Source organism: Erinaceus europaeus, chromosome 12 (genome assembly GCF_950295315.1).
Source record: "Erinaceus europaeus chromosome 12, mEriEur2.1, whole genome shotgun sequence".
NCBI classification, from domain to species: domain Eukaryota; kingdom Metazoa; phylum Chordata; class Mammalia; order Eulipotyphla; family Erinaceidae; genus Erinaceus; species Erinaceus europaeus.
The window spans coordinates 6,881,327-6,894,822 of NC_080173.1; the positions used below are offsets into that span (position 1 = coordinate 6,881,327).

The 13,496-nt window shown below is 40.5% G+C and overlaps 1 protein-coding gene across 1 annotated transcript in view; it reads left to right on the forward strand.

Moving 5' to 3' along the window:
* Positions 1–251: 251 nt before the first annotated feature.
* The window catches only part of KCNJ16 (potassium inwardly rectifying channel subfamily J member 16), a 59,330-nt gene continuing 46,085 nt past the window's right edge, over positions 252–13,496 (forward strand). The window contains exon 1 of the mRNA XM_060202656.1: positions 252–453. The gene's annotated coding sequence lies outside the window, so the exon portion shown is untranslated. The remainder of the gene's footprint in view (positions 454–13,496) is intronic.

The window sequence follows — 13,496 nt, forward strand, 5'->3', positions numbered from 1 at the left end:
GACTCAATCTGAAAACTGGCTGGAGCATGTCCATAGATTAGCTCTCCACAATCCTATTTGTAAATATTTGAGTCACTTACTGGCATTGTTGAGCATATTTCTGGCTTGAGAAATCTTCCTCCTTTCTCTCCCTGACTCAGTGAAAATGCAGTCAAAGTATGCTTGAATGACCTTCACAGTGAACCTGCTTCAGAGAGAGAGGTACAGCAGTGGTGAGTTAACCTCAGTCTCAGCTGACTGGTTATTGCCAGCTTATAAGATGTCAAGGGCTACCTTGGTAGATTCCCAGGGTGGAACTGTAGGAACAAACCAGTGTCAATGGTTAACTCAAGTTCTTGGTGTCTGGGAGTTTTTTTTTTTTCCTTTTATTATTAACCAAAGAATTTTTTTTTACCATTGCTTAGCAGTGAACATTCTACTCAGATTCTCTGTGAGGAGAATGAATAAAGGTAAGTATTGCTCTTTCTGTTATTATACAAACTCATTCAGCCTATAGTTTGCTTGCACTGACCTCTCAGTTTAGAGAATCACAAATTCTGTGTTCAGCAATGTAAATCTCAACATCGGATTAAGTGCCATTAAATCATTTAATTCCCAATGCAAGTGTTTTAAACAGTGTTATTGTTCTTGAACCTTTTGAAGCTTTGGTCAAAAGTAATCTGGTGGTGTTCTATGTAGAATTTATTAAACAGTTCTTACCTTTATTTGTAAGTATTTAAAAGAGACTTCATTATAATACTTCATTAATTCAATACCCATATCATTTCATAATTTCTTTGAAAATTAAATAAGTATATAATGATATTTGTACATATTTAGAATTGTATAGCTTCAAGCTGTGAAATTTTCATTAGCATACCCCCTACAGAAAACTTCCAGTAAAAATAAATGGGTTAAATTTTCTGAGACTTATATGTAGTGACCTGAGGAGAAACAGAAATATCCATTTTTAGACTTATCTTACTCAGATTAGGAGTAAAGAGTTTTATCCTTCTGTTTTCATCTTAATCACTCTAAAATTTTTTTCTTATACATTAAAATCTTAGAACTTTTGTCCTTGAATGTTTTTTTTTTGGAAAAGAGTATAGCTTTCAAATCTTGATCTCTGAATTATGTGTCTTACTCTTTCTGCTCTTTCTGAATTCTGTTACATATATATAATTGAATTTTTCTCTTGTTCATGGATATAAACTATAAACAAGAACTTTTAGATAAGTTAGATTACTTTTAGTATGTACATTATTTACTTCTAAACTATAGTCATATACTGAAAAGTCTTCAGGAAACAAGATTGGAATATTTCTATTGAACATTACCTTTTCAGGTAGGCAAGATATTCACTATTTCTAAAGTCAGGTCTGAGATGATTTTTACTATATCTGAAAAGTATTCAATGTAAAATTCCTCTCAGATAAAAACAGGGGTTCAAATGATGAATTAAAAAAATAGAAAATGTTTATATACACAGATTATTGTGGCTGCGCACATTTATCTTAAACAGTCATAATGTATCTCATTGTTTTCTCCAAACTACACTGCCAATTCCTACTTTTAAACTAACTATTTCCAAGTCAGAAGTTGGCCTCATCATTAACATATAATGAAATAATATACTTTTTAAAAGTCCTTGAAATTCTTTGTTCTGTCAAAAGGCATTTTTAGTTACATACATTAACATAAAACATTGAACATCGAGTATCCCTTTTACTCCAGTTTTTTCCAGTTTCAAATGTTGTCATGACCTTACTTCACGTGAGACCAAGGTCTTAGATTTGTTATAGTATTCATGTCCTAATATTACATTTACAGGAACTACATCTGAAAATGATTTTCTCATTCTATCTTCTTACTTTGCTAACTGGAATTGAACTGAACTCTAGACGCTGTTCATTTTAAAGTTTTTGGTCAAACTGCAGGCGTTCTTGAATGATATTACACAAAAATCACTGTGGCTAGGCATTTCATGCATTAAAATGTAAACCATAGTCTACTCTTTCTCAACTCATATTTTGGCCTCCTGGGGGAGATAGCATAGTGATTATGTAAAAAGCTTTTATGTCTGAGCCTCCAGAGGTCCCAAGTTCATTCCTCAGCATCACCATAATGCCAGAGCTGAGCAGTGACAGATCATTTTTTTAATGTATTTATAAAAATTAGCACTCATACTTTAGTTATGTATGATACAACTAGTAAATATTCATTTAAGTACCTATTATGTTCTGGATACTTAAATATTAATTGGACCTTTACCTCAACTTTGAAAAGATCTATTATATATTCATTTTATAGATGAAACCAAGATTTTCCATTTTCTGGTTGTGTACTCTTGGGAAAGTCATATAACTCTTTCAGTCAAAGATTCAAGTTCAGTCTTGTCTTTATTATAAAATGTTATTTTCCTTCCTTCCTTCCTTCCTTCCTTCCTTCCTTCCTTCCTTCCTTCCTTCCCTTTCTCCCTACCCTTCCTTTCCTCCCTTTCTCCTCCTCTTCCTTCTCCTCTTCCTTCTCCTCCTCCTTCTCCTCCTCCTCCTCCTTCTTCTTCCTTCTCCTCCTTCTCCTCCTCCTCCTCCTCCTCCTCCTCCTTCTTCTTCCTTCTCCTCCTTCTCCTCCTCCTCCTCCTCCTTCTTCTTCCTTCTCCTCCTTCTCCTCCTCCTCCTCCTCCTCCTTCTTCTTCCTTCTCCTCCTTCTCCTCCTCCTCCTCCTCCTCCTCCTTCTTCTTCCTTCTCCTCCTTCTCCTCCTCCTCCTCCTCCTCCTTCTTCTTCCTTCTCCTCCTCCTCCTCCTCCTTCTTCTTCCTTCTCCTCCTCCTCCTCCTCCTCCTTCTTCTTCCTTCTCCTCCTTCTCCTCCTCCTCCTCCTCCTCCTTCTTCTTCCTTCTCCTCCTTCTCCTCCTCCTCCTCCTCCTCCTCCTCCTCCTCCTTCTTCCTTCTCCTCCTCCTCCTCCTCCTTCTTCTTCCTTCTCCTCCTCCTCCTCCTCCTTCTTCTTCCTTCTCCTGCTTCTCCTCCTCCTCCTCCTCCTTCTTCTTCCTTCTCCTCCTCCTCCTCCTCCTCCTTCTTCTTCCTTCTCCTCCTCCTCCTCCTCCTCCTTCTTCTTCCTTCTCCTCCTCCTCCTCCTCCTCCTCCTTCTCCTCCTCCTCCTTCTTCTTCCTCCTCCTCCTTCTCCTCCTCCTCCTCCTCCTCCTCCTCCTCTCTCTCTCTCCACCAGTGTTATAGCTGGGGCTCTGTGTCCACATTACAAATCCACACTCCTGGTGGTGAGAAATTGAGAGAGGAGGGGAAGAGAGACAACTGCAGACCTGCTTCACCACACATGAAGGGTCCCCCCTGCAGGTGGGGTGTGGGGCCTGGAAACAAGGCCCTTGTGCTGGTCTTTGTGCATAGTACTGTGTGCTCCTAACAGGGCGCACCACCGCCTGGCCCCCTGTATGTTCTTTCTGTGACTACACAATAACCCACCTTTACAGTATGATCATAGTAAGTTAATATGAGTTATTAGGCTTGAGACAAAGTGCAAATAAAGAAATGCTTCACCAAGTAAAAAGTTCTCCTATGTGACCAGTGTGTGTATGTGTGGTTGGGAAAGAGTGAGATCGCCAGTACTATCACCTTGTAATATGGTGATTGAGTTGACTTCATTTCAGCAAGCCAGTTAGATTCCTGCCACTGCTGGTTCCTGTATCACTGGACATGGGTGAAGACTTAGCCCTTAGGAATGTACCTGGCTCTTTTTATAAGAATACATAGATTTAGAAGCATACAGGGAAATAGAATGTGTCACATTGATAAAATAAGTACTCTTGGGAGTCGGGCGGTGGTGCAATGGGTTAAGTGCAGGTGGTGCAAAGCACAAGGACCGGCGTAAGGTTCCCGGTTCGAGGCCCGGCTCCCCCCACCTGCAGGGGAGTTGGTTCACAGGTGGTGAAGCAGGTCTGCAGGTGTCTGTCTTTCTCTCCCCCTCTCTGTCTTCCCCTCCTCTCTTCATTTCTCTGTGTCCTATACAACAACATCAATAATCACAACAATGTTATACAATAAGGGCAACAAAAAAAGGGAAAATAAATATTTAAACAAAGTAAAACATTTAAAATAAGTTCTTTTAGAATGAAAGGGTGAGTGTTGCTTGCTTTATTTGCCAATCCAGTTTTTGAACAATGAGAAATAAGTTTATTTTATTGCAGGAGCAATGGCCTAGAAATTCTTTCTGAAAGAAAAAAATAAAAAAGAGAAATTCTAGGATTCTGGTTTTTTTTTTTTTTGCTGGCATGGTCTCAAGTCCCGGCCCTCCCTCCATGAGACACCAGCTCTGAGGTGATGAATGTCACTAATATTTCCCTGATATGATTGGCACTGCACTTAGCAACAGATGATTTTCTCTGATTTACTCATTGCTAGACCAGCTAACCAGACACTTACTGTGTGATGATAAAGTCCGAAGTCCGAAAGCCTATAGGTTGAGGACTGGAGAGACAGTGCAAGGATAGAACACAGTGCTTTGTGAAGGCTCTCCATCTCATTCCCTGGCACTACCACTAGCTAGAACTGAGTGGTGCTCTGATAAAACAAACAGACAACCCTTGGCAGTTGAGTAGAGATATTAGAATAAAACTGTTTTTAGAAACAGACTAATGAAGGAGAAGGCAGGAAAAATAATTCACTTGTACAGTGCATTCATTGCTTTTGCATTTGCAATTCAAGTCCAGCCCCCACTGCATTAGAGGAGGCTTTAGTGCTGTTCTCTCCCCCCCACCCCACCCCAGGTCCCAGCTTCTCTCTCTCAGCTTCTCTCTCTCTCCCCCAGCATCTCCCCCCCCCCTTCTCTCTCCCTCCCTCCTTCCCTCTCTCAAAAACTTGTCCTGCAGTGGTGAAACCCTCAAGATGGAGGGGGGAAAAAAGACTAATGACGGGGAGAAAAACAGACAGCTTTTCATGGATTAAAATGGTATTTCATGTAGAAAATATACATCTAAGCGGTCGGGCAGTGGCGCAGCGGGTTAAGTGCATGTGGCGCAAAGCGCAAGGACCGGTGTAAGGATCCCGGTTCGAGCCCTCTGACCCGTCCAACAACAACGACATCAATAACTACAACAATGCTAAACAACAAGGACAACAAAAGGGAAAATAAATAAATAAAAATATTAAAATTGATATAAATATTCATCATATCTAACTAGTCTTATCACAGTGACATCAGTATGGTGTTTGAGCAAGCACCTTGGCCCTATAGCCTGACCAAGTCAATGTAGAGAATTAACTACCACAGTAAAGTGGACATCTTCACATTTGCTAGAAGGTTATTAGATATGTGAATTTGAAGCTTTAGTTTCTGTAAAATAAGTTAAGTTAATATTTTGCTAGTTTTAGACACTTAAAATTCTAAGCAAAATAGATTGTGTCTAATTATGCCCCCAAACACCATCACTTGCAAATAGGAATATTACATTAATATACATACTATCTGCATTTTAATAATCCATATGGTCCAAAGAAGATGAGTTATTATTTTTAAAGACTGTTGATGTTAGAGACCAGGTGGTGGTACACCAGTTTGAGTGCAAGGACCCAGGTTCCAGCCTCTGATCCCCACATGTAGGGGGAAAGCTTTTCAAGTGAAAAGCAATACTGTAGGCGTCTCTTTCTCTCCCCTTCTATTATCCCCTTCCCTCTTGATTTCTGGCTGTCTCTACCCAATAAATAAATATAGATAATTTTTAAAATGACTGTTGATTTTATGTGTGGGAGAGAGAGACCAACTAGAGCTCCACTTTCTCTAGTGTCTGTCATGTCAGGGCTCAAACCACGACCACCACACAGATAAGTCCTGAGCTTCACCTGCTGCCTCGCCTCCCTGCTTACATAAACGAAAATATAGACAAAGAATAGGGATTGTAAAAGAGCTTCTACGGGCATCCTCTTATGCAAAATATTGTTCTTAAATATGTTTGTTCAGTCTGTCTTGTGTACTTGTGAACCTTTCCTCAAAATAACTGTATTCACAGTAGGGGCAATATTCCGTAAGCTGTACCAAACCACAGGTGACAAGGTAAACATAGTTATTCCTAGAAGAATGAATTTAGCTAAGTAATTTGAACAGATAAGAAAAATTAAATGTTTCAGTTGCTAAGCAATACACTTATTTTATAATCGTACATCTCACAATGCAAAAATTATATATATGCATATATATATTGATTGATTTAATAATGATCAAGACTGTAGGATAAGAGGGGTACAATTCCACACAGTTTCCACAACCAGAGTTCCATATCCCATCCCCTCTATTTGAAGCTTCTTTATTCTTTATCCCTCTGGTAGTATGGACCCAGAATCATTATGGGTACAAGAAGTGGGAGGTCTGGCTTCTGTAATTGCTTCTCCGCTGGACATGGGTGTTGGCAGGTGGATCCATCCCCCATCCAGTTTCTATCTTTCCCTAGTGGGGCAGGGTGCTGGGGAGGCAGGGCTCCAGGACACATTGGTGAGGTTGTCTGCCCAGGGAATTCAAGTTGGCGTCATGGGAGCATCTGCAATCAATTTATTGGCTGAAAAGCATTAAGATGTAAAGCAGAACAAACTTTAATAATCAGGAACCTAAAGGTAAGAATAGAGCAGATGAGATTGGGGGTCTCCATTTTGAAAAGGCTAGTAGGTCTATTTTAGGTATATTCCAAGGGGCCCATGACTTTACTAATTTTTGCCGTAGGCTGAGCTTGCATGCAAGTGGGCTAAAGGTATTCTCTGAGGAGATGGTGTCAGAGCTGAAAATAAAACTAGAAAGCTGGATCAGGGAAGAGAGTAGCTCCCAAATATGGGAAATATATATAAATACTGTAAACCATAAACCCCATTGATCTGATCTAGGGCCCATATTCAGCACAGGAGCCTGTGCAACCACAAAAAATAATATATTTTAAGGGAAAATTCATAAGCTGGATGGGTATTTTGAACTTGAGCCCAGTTCTTTGTACAGAATTTTCAGGTCTTCCAAGTTTTGAGGCAGGAATAAGGATCCTGTACTCATTTCTCTTGTTATTTTTGCTTCTTTTTTAATGGAAAATTTTGAAAAGTGCTCTTAAAGGATATTTGTGTGTGTGTGTGTGTGTGTGTGTGTGTGTGTGTCTGTGTGTGTGTGTGTCTGTGTGTGTGTGTGTGTGTGTGTGTGTGAGAGAGAGAGAGAGAGAGAGAGAGAGAGAGAGAGAGAGAGACCAAATTCTTGTGTTAGGTTGCAACTTGATTAGTTATTTGGCTCTACCCCAGAAAAATATCTCCTCACCCACAAACTTGGCCAGTCTTTTCACAAATAGTACTCTTCTCATCTCATGTGAGACCATTTCAAACAATGGGTAATTCAGGACATCTTGTCTCTACTTTGGAAAAATAATTCCAAAGTTACCTCAAAAAGGAAGGGACCTGGCGTAATGACGGGACCACAAAAGTTGTCTGCTAGGTTTCTGATTCAAAATTCTGCACAGAAGTCAGCACATTGAATCTGCTGAGCAAGAACTTAATAGCTCTCAGCAAATAGCACTTACTGAAAGACACACTCAACCATCCATCCTGAGCTATTAGGTTGTTAACGGACCTTTTAGCATTCTCATGCACTACTGAGTTCTATTTATAGATGGCACAGTAAAAATCCTTCCTCATACTTGCATCAAAAACTGTAAAGACACCAGAATATTAGACTGTGAGCTCTGTGCCAGACTTGGCACACCAAGAAGCCTGCCCCTTTTGTCTGTGTAGCTTGCCTTTTACTTGAGTCAGAAATCACACCAGGCAAAAAGGTGAGAGGCTTGCTGTGGACGGGCTGTAGCATTCTTGGTATGAGACTGGAAGCAGAGTGGTAATAAATGGATATAATAATGAATAACAATGATAAATTAATTGTATATGAGTTATGTAGTAGGTTACAGGGGAAGGATGTTGCATATTTATAATGTTCAACCCTTCCCCCATATTATCCTTTTTGTTTTTTTTTTCTTTTTCTCCTCCAGGGTTATCACTGGGGCTCGGTGCCTGCACTAGGAATCCACTGCTCCTGGAGGCCATTTTCTCCATTTTGTTGCCCTTGTTACTGTTATTGTTATTATTGCTGTTGTTGTTGGATAGGACAGAGAGAAATGGAGAGAGGAGGGGAAGACAGAGGGGGAGAGAAAGACACCTGCAGACCTGCTTCACTGCTTGTGAAGTGACACCCCCACCCCCACCCTGTATGTGGGGAGCTGGAGGCTTCAACCAGGAACTGTATTCAGGTCTTTGCATTTCATGCCTTGTGTGTTTAACCTGCTGTGCTACTGACCCCCATATTATCTTTAAAACAATTTATTTAGCATAGAGACAGCAAGAAGTTGAGAGGATAGAGGGAAGAGAGAGAGAGAGAGAGGCAGACTTGCTGCACTGTTTTACCTCTTGTCCCCTGCCCCTACATGTGGAGATGGGCCTTGAACCAAGTCCTTGTGCACTCAACCAAATGTGCCAGCACCTGGCCCCTCAGGAACTATAATTCTAAAACTCAACTAGTTCCTTATTACTTGGGACTGAGTCTGGAAGAGGAAGAAGATTTCATTTAAAAAGGAGAACAGAGACTAGATACAGTGATACATTCTTTCTTTATAAATGACCTTTTTGTCTTGTTGCATGGTGGATTTTTCCCATAAATATTTTCTTAAATATTTATTTATTTATTTTTCCTTTTGTTGCCCTTGTTGCTTTATTGTTGTTGTTATTGATGTCATCGTTGTTAGATAGGACAGAGAGAACTGGAGAGAGGAGGGGAAGACAGAAGGGGAGAGAAAAACAGACACCTGAAGACCTGCTTCACCACTTATGAAGCAGCTCCCTTGCAGTTGGGGAGCCGGGGGCTTGAACAGGGATCCTTACTCCAGTCCTTGCGCTTTGTGCCACGTGTGTTTAACCCACTGTGCTACCACCCAACTCCCTCCAGTAAATATTTTTAAGTATTTTGTTTATTTGTTTATTTATTGAACTAAAGATACAGAGAGAAAGAGAGCTCAGACAACTGATCATCTCTAACTTGTGGTGGTGCTGGGGATTGAACCTAGCACCTAAGAACTTCAGACATGAAAGTCTTTTGCACATAACCATTATGCTATCTCCCCAGCCCTCCAACTAATCTTTAATTAACACAAGGGACTTTAGGATTGCTTATCCTGGTTCTACATTCTTATGAAGCTGTACATTCTTGGGAGTTTATTTTCCTAAATTGTATGTGTGTAACTGTTTTGTCCTATTTATGGAGCAGGGGATGAGAATAACCTTTTATATTTCAGTAGAGTTATTAGGAGCTTGTTAGGGGACATGGAGATAGCTCACCAGGCAGTGTGTCTGCTCACAAGGACTGAGCCTCAGTACCGCTTGAGAGGTACTATGCCACCAGAAGAAATTCCAGTAATGTGGTCTCTCTCCCTCTTATCAGAATGTAAAAGCAGCCCAGAGTTGTGAAATATACATATTCAAGGCCTGGGATTGGAAGGAAAGGAAGAAAGAAGGGAAAGAGAGAGGAGAATGAAGATAAAAAAAGAAAAGAATTAGGGATTCACCTTAAAGGGATGAGTGAGTAGCAGATAAGTCAAAAGAGACATTCTTGTGCAGTGGAAAGGTCATGGAGCACGATGTCCAGTGTCTGCAGTCTTATTATCATTACACACTTCTTACTGCTCTACAGTAATTTCCTGTTGTCCGTTTCTCAGTCTCCTCATCTGTAAAGAAATTTGAGTTTTCTTAAGAGTTTCAGATCCTGTAACCAAACCATGATTACCAAGCCTATTACCTCTCTCTCTTTCTCTCTCTCTCTGAGTCTGGATTTGCCAGGCAAACAGTCAGAAGGACATGTAGCTGTGATGTGAAGTGAAGTCAGACAGCTGGCAACCAGTGAAGATTAGCTGGCCACCACCAGAATGAAACAGAGGTAATCTCGGTGTCACAGAATGTGAGCTCCCTATATGATAATGGGGCTGGCCAGAAGCAGAAGTTGGTGTCCTTCCCTCTCTAACCCAAGGACAATGAAAACTGAGGAGAAAATTCAGAATGAACCACAAGGGCTGTTGTACTCACCTGTTGCCCCATGTCAGTGCATGAGCTAGCAACTCAATGACAGCCTGTGTCAGTTGCCACAGGGCTTCACGCTGACCTACAGATTTACAAAGGAAATGGCTGTGTCTTCCCCCGCTCACCTCACAAATGTCTCATAAATGTCTCCTGTGGCCTAGAGTAATGTGGAATTGTGAAGAGAATGGTATTCGGGGGCACATTGTTCCAAGTATGCATAATTAATAAAATTCAACTTATTTCATTTACCGTGCCATTCAGAATATACAACAGATTGAGAACAAGTTTCTGACTCCAGAAGAGCTAACTATGGTGGGAAAGAGTCTGAATTCACGGGGGCTGGGCAGTAACACAGCAGGTTAAGTGCACGTGGCGCAAAGCACAAAGACCGGCATAAGGATTCCGGTTCAAGTCCCCAGCTCCCCACTTGCAGGGGGTCGCTTCGCAGGCGGTGAAGCAGGTCTGCAGGTGTCTGTCTTTCTCTCCCCCTCTCTGTCTTCCCCTCCTCTCTCCATTTCTCTGTCCTATCCAACAACAATAAAAGCTATGAAAACAATAACAACTACAACAAGCACAACCAGGGCAACGGGCAACAAAATGGGAAAAATGGTCTGTAGGAGCAGTGGATTCGTAGTGTAGGCACTGAGCCTCAGCAATGACCCTGGAGGCAAAAAAAAAAAAAAAAGAATCTGAATTCATGCTGATGTGTTATAGTGGAACTATTTTGCTTTCTTTATAAGCAGAAAATGAAGTAACACCACTTCAAACAGCTTTAAAACTATTCATTTTAATTTCTTTTTCATTTTCTCAATTTGACTGTTTGACAATTTATTGCCTCTATTTTTCTGAGAAGGCACCTGTCCTGACATCTGTGTGACCCAGATTTGAGACTGGCCCCATCTGTCCTATGGGAAATTTAAGTATTTTGTTGTTTTTCCCCGTCTCTCTGTCTTTGTCTTTCTATCTGAAGCTTTGGTCTGGAGTGTGAAATGATGGTAATGGACATAAATAAATAAATAAATAAATAACTAAAAACCTACTGAGAAATCAGTTACCCTAGACATCTTGCTCGTTCAGGCTGGTTTTTCCTAGCCAGACCCCACTGTGGGGAGCGGTGGTGCTGACCGGATAGCAGCAAGCCTCCACATTAGCACAAATCCTTGTTTGTCTCCCAATTACATATATTTACTTATGTCCCCAACCACTTTTTCAGAGACAGTGTTTGTTCTGTTTAAATATAACTTACCAGTCTTTAAAGCTGAGGAAAAATAAATCAATAAGAAGCCATTAAAGGAAAGAGGATAGGGAAATTCCATATCACCACTTTTAAAAATACTGAAGTTTCGAATTAGTCTCAAAACAGAGAATCTCCCAACTACTTTATGAGACCATCTTGGACTGATTCTTTTACCTTAATCTTATACCTCAGTTTCTCTGACTGTTCAAGCTGTCGAGTTGGGTACGTTTTTGTTGTTGTTGTTGTTTTATAGTTCAAAGAGTTCCAGTTTCCTCTTTTTTTTTTTTAATATTTATTTTATTTATTTATTCCCTTTTGTTGCCCTTGTTGTTTTATTGTTGTAGTTATTATTGTTGTTGTCGTTGTTGGATAGGACAGAGAGAAATGGAGAGAGAGGAGGGGAAGACAGAGAGGGGGAGAGAAAGACAGACACCTGCAGACCTGCTTCACCGCCTGTGAAGCGACTCCCCTGCAGGTGGGGAGCCGGGGTTCGAACTGGGATCCTTCTGCCGTTCCTTGTGCTTTGCGCCACCTGCGCTTAACCCACTGCGCTACAGCCCGACTCCCCCCCAGTTTCCTCTTTATCACATAGATAGCAGTTTCCTTATTTATTTAAAGGATTTATTTCCACATCCCAATAATTTTCTTGCCAAAGTCGTGAAGTTATTTTTCTCTTGAATCTTCTACTCTTCTATGAATGACACTAAATAGAAGTAAGATTATAAAATTATAAAATCTTTCACCTTCAGCATATCTACCAGGATTATCTCTGGGACCTAGAGCCGGCATATCTCCACCATTCCCAGTAAACCCACCCCCCTTTATTTATTTATTTTTTTCATGAAAGTGAGAGTGAGGTGGAAGGGACAGAGATGGAGAAGAGACACAAGCAGGTTACTCCTAGCACTCATGAAGCTTCCTCCCTCAGGTGAAGACCAGGGGCTTTCAACTGGGTGCTTAGACAAGAGCCCCAGAAATATTTTAATGTACTGATTGAACTTAACAAATACTCCATACCAAAAAGAAGCACATAATTATAAGTGTTTAAAAACACTAATCATTCTCACCTCTTGATATACTTTATTTTGTTCATTGTTACTGATAAGGAAACAATGAGTGACCTTGTAGCTCTGATCACACAGCCATGCCTAAGTGGCATGGCTACTTTGAAACACGCAGTTTTTGTCATATGTGTTTTTTGGTTTTTAACTTCTAATGTTGCCTTCTATGGAAACTCAGTTCTCCATAAAATAATTATCTGTTTGGATTTTGGAGGTACTAAATCATACTAGCACATAATTTGCATTATACATTTAACAGTCAATACAACTTTGCAGAAAACTAAGATTAAAATCCTGAGACATGTTCAGGCATTGAAATAACAAATGAATGAAACCCTATAACCTGAACCCAGTTTCTGCTCTCTGAAGGGTTTTGCTTTACATGGAGAACATTAAACTGTATTTTATCAAGGTGCTTAAAGCTTAAACATAAGCAAGTCAGAAACAGAAGGTACTTCTCCACTCTACTTAGTGGCCAAAACCCCAGATGAGGCAGCACAGAGATTTGTCGTTTTCCTGAAAAGTTAATAAACACTAACAGAATGTTAACCACAGAAACCAGTAAGAATCTCACTTCAGGTAGTCGGACAGTAGCGCAGCAGGTTAAGCGCACGTGGTGCAAAGCACAAGAAACGGCCTAAGGATCCCGGTTTGAGCCCCCAGCTCCCCACCTGCAGGGGAGTCGCTTCACAAGTGGTGAAGCAGGTCTGCAGGTGTCTGTCTTTCTCTCCCCCTCTCTGTCTTCCCCTCCTCTCTCCATTTCTCTCTGTCCTATCCAACAACAATGACATCAATAACAACAATAATAATAACTACAACAATAAAACAAGGGCAACAAAAATAAATAAATAAATATTTTTAAAAATAAGAATCTCACTTCATTGAGCAAACATGAAGTCCAAAATAAAGAGAACTGTGTTTCACTACGATGGAGAATGTGATTCTTCCTTATTCTACAACTGATGTAGGGACAGCTTTTCCCTTTACTGCCAAGTATTGAACTAATATCAAATGAGTCATTTGAGGAAGTGGAGCACAGATAAAGGTGGACGTCAGAGAGCTACGATAGATATGTTGGAATAAAAAGTCTTCCTTTCACTTAAACATTGGATTACTAGAGTAGAAGGATATTCGT